The 7,161-nt window shown below is 41.0% G+C and overlaps 1 protein-coding gene across 4 annotated transcripts in view; it reads left to right on the top strand.

Annotated features, from left to right (window-relative positions):
* Positions 1 to 7,161, top strand: part of LOC112256941 (synaptosomal-associated protein 25-B) — an 89,372-nt gene that overhangs the window by 45,537 nt on the left and 36,674 nt on the right. The gene's annotated exons all lie outside the window — the stretch shown is intronic.

The raw sequence follows: 7,161 nt of genomic DNA, 5'->3' as shown, positions 1-7,161 counted from the left end.
AGGGTAATCAACTGTATAGGAGATAAATGACTGATGAAAGGAGGAAAGAGCAGGTGGGAAAATCTGACAACAGACAACTGAAAACAAACAACAAGGAGATAAACATTTCCCTCACAGTGAAATGAAATGGTAAAGATGTAAACAGAGAGAGAGAGAGAGAGAGAGAATAGAAAAAGAGAGGAAAATGAAGTGTAGAAGAGAGTGGCAGAGAAAAGGAAAGGGACATTCATGTGAGAAAGTGAGATGATGGAGGACAGAAGCAAGCCGACAGAGATCGAATGATGGAGAAGAGGAGGAATGTGCTCTGAAATAAATAAATTGGCAGAGGAGAGGAGGAAATGAACAAGGAAGAAGGAATGATAAGAGAGAGAGGGGGAGAGTAGAAGAAAGGGGGGAAGAAGGAGAGAAAGAGAGAAAGAGAGAAAGACAGACAGACAGACAGACAGACAGACAGACAGACAGAAAGAAAGACAGACAGACAGACAGACAGACAGACAGACAGACAGACAGACAGACAGACAGACAGACAGACAGACAGACAGACAGACAGACAGACAGACAGACAGACAGACAGACAGACAGACAGACAGACAGACAGACAGACAGACAGACAGACAGACAGACAGACAGACAGACAGACAGAACAGAAGAGAGAAAGGAGGGAGAGGCTTTTAAGTCTGACTATGCTGTACTGTAGGCTACTGTTCCTTTCAGATGCAATACTAAATTATTAAAGACCTACTGACGACTCAGGAGACACAGAGAGGGAGAGAAGGAGAGAGGGAACAAAAGAGGGGGGAAATGGGGTAGAATGAGAGAGGGAGTGGGAAGACCTGATCTGACATTAAATCATAGGATCACCTGACCCAACCTCCCCCCACACCTGACAATAACTTGATTTGGTTGACTCTGATTCAATTGGTAATCAATCTCTTCCACCTCTTCACTCACTCTCTCTCTCTCTCTCTCTCTCTCTCTCTCTCTCTCTCTCTTTCTCTCTCTCTCTCTCTCTCTCTCTCTCTCTCTCTCTCTCTCTCTCTAAAACAAACCGAAAACAAGACCACAGAAGCCCAGTAACAGGGAACCCACACACAGGGAAATGTGAGTGCATCAACATGTCTCCACTTCTCTGTGACAAAAAGCTACACAGCAGTGAGTGATAGTGTTTTGGTTGGGCTCCAGGCTCCAGGCTCCAGGCTTATGATGTTCTCTATGTATGTGGTATCTTCATTTGACCAGTTTCTCACAGCAGACAAACAGCAGACAAACAGGGTGATCATAATAAGATCCTACACACTGAGGAGTAACACCCAAACTCATTGTTCGTAAATAACCTTTCCACGTCTTCGAAACATTGAGTGTCTTGCCGCCTGCCTCCCAGTGTATGGAAATAGAAGCGCTATTGTTGACCTCACAGGCTGGTTCTTACCGGGTTTTCCGATGCTACTTGACAGCAGTCACATGCTCCTGTTCCGTCTGTCCCGACATCAAAGCTTGGCAGATAAAGAAGAATATACATCTCTCAGCAGATAAAATGGCTATTTGTAGAGTTCAAATGATCGTCTTCTAAACACGATTTTCTAAAAAAAAAAAAAAAAAAAAAAAAGCTTTGACATTATGACAACTGAACTTGGAATGACAAAGTGTAGTGTTGTTTATGTTTTTATGTTAATGTCATAACGTATAGTATAATGTATTTAAACTACATCATCTATAGGCCTAGATGTTATTTAAAGGAAATCTGTATAGGCCTTGATATTATTTAAAGTAAATCTGTATAGGCCTAGATGTTATTTAAAGTAAAGCTTTATAGGCCTAGATGTTATCTGAAGTAAAGCTTTATAGGCCTAGATGTTATCTAAAGTAAAGCTCTATAGACCTAGATGTTATTTAAAGTAAAGCTCTATAGACCTAGATGTTATCTAAAGTAAAGCTCTATAGACCTAGATGTTATTTAAAGTAAAGCTCTATAGACCTAGATGTTATTTAAAGTAAAGCTCTATAGACCTAGATGTTATCTAAAGTAAAGCTCTATAGACCTAGATGTTATCTAAAGTAAAGCTTTATAGACCTAGATGTTATTTAAAGTAAAGCTCTATAGACCTAGATGTTATTTAAAGTAAAGCTCTATAGACCTAGATGTTATTTAAAGTAAAGCTCTATAGACCTAGATGTTATCTAAAGTAAAGCTCTATAGACCTAGATGTTATCTAAAGTAAAGCTCTATAGACCTAGATGTTATCTAAAGTAAAGCTCTATAGACCTAGATGTTATCTAAAGTAAAGCTTTATAGACCTAGATGTTATTTAAAGTAAAGCTCTATAGACCTAGATGTTATCTAAAGTAAAGCTCTATAGACCTAGATGTTATTTAAAGTAAAGCTGTATAGGCTTTACTGGGCGGCAGCGTAGCCTAGTGGTTAGAGCATTGGACTAGTAAATAAAAGGTTGCAAGATTCAATCCCTGAGCTGACAGGGTACAAAATCTGTCGTTCTGCCCCTGAACAAGACAGTTAACCCACTGTTCCTAGGCCATCTTTGAAAATAAGAATTAGTTCTTCACTGACTAAAATAAATAGGCCTATGTTGTAATCAGCTAAACTTAGATTATTGAGGTAGTAAAGGAATGACAGGAAATGTTAGAAGTGAATGGTTCTCTGAAGAAAGACAGAGGTCTTTGGAATGTGTTTGATAGAGGAGAGCGATGAGTTAATATAGGGAAGACAGATGGATATCTGTGGATTATGAGGTGAGAGGTGAGGTCAGTTCCCCTTAAGGGAGTAATCAGGGTTGGTATCTGGTTACCTTCTTTCCTGTGGAGCCATAAACTGTAAGGAGGAGGGGTGTCCTAAGCAGGATGCATATAAACTGTAATGTCTGAAATGTTTTGCTGTCTGATTACAGCTGTACAGAACCTTGGGGAATAATTCAATTTAGTTAAAGCTTCTCTAGTGTCCGTGACTTATTTACTCTGAAAAATAAGAACCTAACACCTAAATGTTATTTAAAGTAAAAATGTATAGGCCTAGATGTTTTAATTTTACATTTTTATTTAACCTTGGTTTATACAGGTTTTTGTCGTAGAGATCAAGTCTATTTTTCAAGACAGACCTGGTCCAACAGCCGCAGGGGGAAGAAAGTTTCAACCAAAACAACTTACATATACTAACACAACATTGAACAAAACTAGGCACTTATAGTACAACAATTACATATTATGTAAAGAAACACAAATGTCAGAACTTAAAACCAGCTGTCCCGAAGACAATTACACTATTCTTTGATACTTACATCAACCAAGTGTTTAAACACCACCAACATAACTAAATCATCAAAGTTTAAAATGTTCAGGATAGAATTCCAGGACCACAGAGCTGAGAAACTAAAACTTTTTCTTCCATGACCTGTTCTAATTCTTGATATTGTTAAAAGCAAATGAGAATGGGACCGTAAATCATGTTTATTTTTCTGACCTGATTAAAAAATAACAGTGATAAAGTGGCATTTTACCCAATATGGCCTAATAAATCAGTGTATACCGGTGTTTAAGCCTACGCAAGGTCAATAATGACCAGCCAACGATGCTCTAGAGATCACAATGATGTGTTAGATGTGTTTGATTGGTAATGAACTTGAAGGACGCATGATACACTGAATCAAGTGCTCTCCGGGTAGTGGTTGAGGCCTCCATATATAAACTCAGCAAAAAAAGAAACGTCCTCTCACTGTCAACTGCGTTTATTTTCAGAAAACTTAACGTGTAAATATTTGTACGATCATAACAAGATTCAACAACTGAGACAAAAACTGAACAAGTTCCACAGACATGTGACTAACAGAAATTGAATAATGTGTCCCTGAACAAAGGGGGGTCCAAATCAAAAGTAACAATCAGTATCTGGTGTGGCCACCAGCTGCATTAAGTACTGCAGTGCATCAGATTTGCTAGTTCTTGCTGTGAGATGTTACGCCACTCTTCCACCAAGGCACATGCAAGTTCCAGGATATTTCTGGGGGGAATGGCCCTAGCCCTCACCCTCCGATCCAACAGGTTCCAGATGTGCTCAATGGAATTGAGATTCGGGCTCTTCGCTGGCCATGGCAGAACACTGACATTCCTGTCTTGCAGGAAATCAAGCACAGGACGAGCAGTATGGCTGGTGGCATTGTCATGCTGGAGGGTCATGTCAGGATGAGCCTGCAGGAAGGGTACCACATGAGGGAGGAGGATGTCTTCCCTGTAATGCACAGCATTGAGATTGCCTGCAATGACATCAAGCTCAGTCCTATGATGCTGTGACACACCGCCCCAGACCATGACGGACCCTCCACCTCCAAATAGATCCCGCTCCAGAGTACAGGCCTCAGTGTAACGCTCATTCCTTTGACGATAAACACGAATCTGACCATCACCCCTGGTGAGACAAAACCGCGACTCGTCAGTGAAGAGCACTTTTTGCCAGTCCTCTCTGGTCCAGCGACAGTGGGTTTGCGACGTTTTTGCCTGTCTGGTGAGGACCTGCCTTACAACAGGCCTACAAGCCCTCAGTGTTTAAACAGTATTTTAACCCTTTACAATGAAGATCTGTGGATTTTTACGAATTATCTTTGAAAGACAGGGCCCTGAAAAGGGGACATTTCTTTTTTTGCTGAGTTTATAACATCACTCAAATCTAAAGCTGTCAGTAATGTACATTGTACCTGCTCCTTTCCGGCCTCCAGAGACAAACAAGCCTTATGCTGGTAATAAAAACCTATTCTCAGCTTGAGCTTCCTTATCAAGTTTTCCACATGAACAGCTCAGCTCAGCTTGTCATCAACCCACACTCCCAAATATTTGTACACTTTGACTTGCTCTATAGTATGTACATCCATTGTAGCAATGACATGATTAGTAACATGCCTGGCATTTGAAAATACCATGCATTTTGTTTAACCCGAATTCAGAACCAGCTTCAAATCATACAGATTCTGTTATATGGTAACTGCTACCACTTGAATGAAAAACAGGATCATCTGCATAAAAATGAACATCTGCTGTTTCAATATGATCCCCAATGTTGTTGATGAACGACAGTGGACCCAAAATAGTACCTTGCGGAACACCTGAGCACAACTCTATGGACTCTATGGATTTAGAACCATCCGCCGTTACACATGGTGTACGATTTGATAGGTAATTTATAAACCAATCCAGAGCATGACTAGTAATTATACAGCATTTTAACCTTTGCACCAACACCCTGTCGTCCGGGTTAGCGGAGGGTTTGGCTGTTGGGGAGTTGCAACAATGAGACAAGATCTTAATCACGAAATTGGGGGGAAAAAATTGAGTAAAAATTACCAAAAATATGTATATATGCTTTTTGGATAAGGAGTAGGCTCCGGTAAACCGGGAAATCAGGCTCCGCTTACGTAAATATAATACATAAATTACATATTGAAGTGAACTGAAATAAAACCTGTATTACAAATAAAAATCTGTCAACTCCTCTCAGTTTAGAGTCTACCTCCCCCTCTCCCGCTCTCCTATGGAAACACTTGAGATAAGTTTCTAATTTCCCTGGAGAAGGGTAGACAGGGATGGATATGGATTTCAGATGCTCTCATAGAGAAGTGGGAGCTAAAGCCATCTGTCTGGGAGGCAGAGAGGAGACCCTTGACAGGAGCATTACCATTACACAGTGACAATAACACTTAATCCTACCAGGGGTGCTGGTCGTAGTGTAAAGGCCTGACTGAACCCATCTCAACTATTATATGCATCTCTCAGAGCTGTGAGGGAGACCAGACAGGGATACCACAGGAAGGATACGAGAGAGAGGGAAGGACTCTTCCTTGGGGGATTTGGCTGCTGTGTCTGTCTGATCTTAATCTCAGGTTAACCCATAACTGAAATTTTATGTAATTTGGTCAGCTGTGTGATTAAATTCTAGCTCTATACATGTTTGTATTTTAAATTTGAGAATTCCAGTATGCAAAGTCTCCACCCTCACGAAAGGAAACTCTCAGCCAAAGCCCCATCCTGTTAAGTCCAAATAACCAGTGACAAAAACCCAAACACTGGAATTAATGTTATTATCCCACGCATCCCATTCATTCCCGACAGATCCTACATTTTACGTACATATATCTGTGCACGAGAGATTAGACTAGACCAGGGAGGAGCAACTCCAGTCCTTGGGGGCCGGAGCATGGTCACACTTTCCACCACCCCTAGCAAACACAGCAAATTATACAAATTGTATTCTAAACTGAAGATCATGATTAGTTAAGTATTGGATTCAGTGTTAGCTGGGGCAACAGTGTGACATCAATCAGGCCCCCGAGGCCTGGGGTTGCCCATCCCTGGTCTAGATGATGCTTCAGTTTAGGTGATCGCAGATGTTTTACTTGTTTGACTCAAAACTTTGAGAACTGGGATAACTCTGAGCCATCCACAATGATTAATGGTTGACTAGATTCATTATCAAATAAACGTCCTATCCTACAGTATCTGAAATGCGGCTTGACATGTGTGTGATGTCCACCTGGCCGTGCTGCTGCTCCAGTTTCAACTGTTCTGCCTGCGGCTATGGAAACTTGACCTGTTCACCGGACGTGCTACCTGTCCCAGACCTGCTGTTTTCAACTCTCTAGAGACAGCAGGAGTGGTAGAGATATTCTGAATGATCGGCTATGAAAAGCCAACTGACATTTACTCCTGAGGTGCTGACTTGTTGCACCCTCGATAACTACTGTGATAATTATTATTTGACCATGCTGGTCATTTATGAAAATTTGAACATCTTGGCCATGTTCTGTTATAATCTCCACCCGCCACAGCCAGAAGAGGACTGGCCACCCCTCATAGCCTGGTTCCTCTCTAGCTTTCTTCCTAGGTTTTGGCTTTTCTAGGGAGTTTTTCCTAGCCACCGTGCTTCTACACCTGCATTGCTTGCTGTTTGGGGTTTTAGGCTGGGATTCTGTACAGCACTTTGTGGCATCAGCTGATGTAAGAAGGGCTATATAAATACATTTGATTTGATTTGTGATCTCTGCATATATATTATCTCTAAGCAAATCTAAGTGAACATTTTTTTCTGTTAATCGCAATCAAACACTAATGTGATGATACTTACCGTGGTTGTTTTATTTTCTCTCTCCCTCTCTCTCTCACTCA

This window comes from Oncorhynchus tshawytscha, linkage group LG08, assembly GCF_018296145.1.
Source record: "Oncorhynchus tshawytscha isolate Ot180627B linkage group LG08, Otsh_v2.0, whole genome shotgun sequence".
NCBI lineage: Eukaryota > Metazoa > Chordata > Actinopteri > Salmoniformes > Salmonidae > Oncorhynchus > Oncorhynchus tshawytscha.
This window is presented reverse-complemented; position numbering and strand designations above follow the sequence as displayed.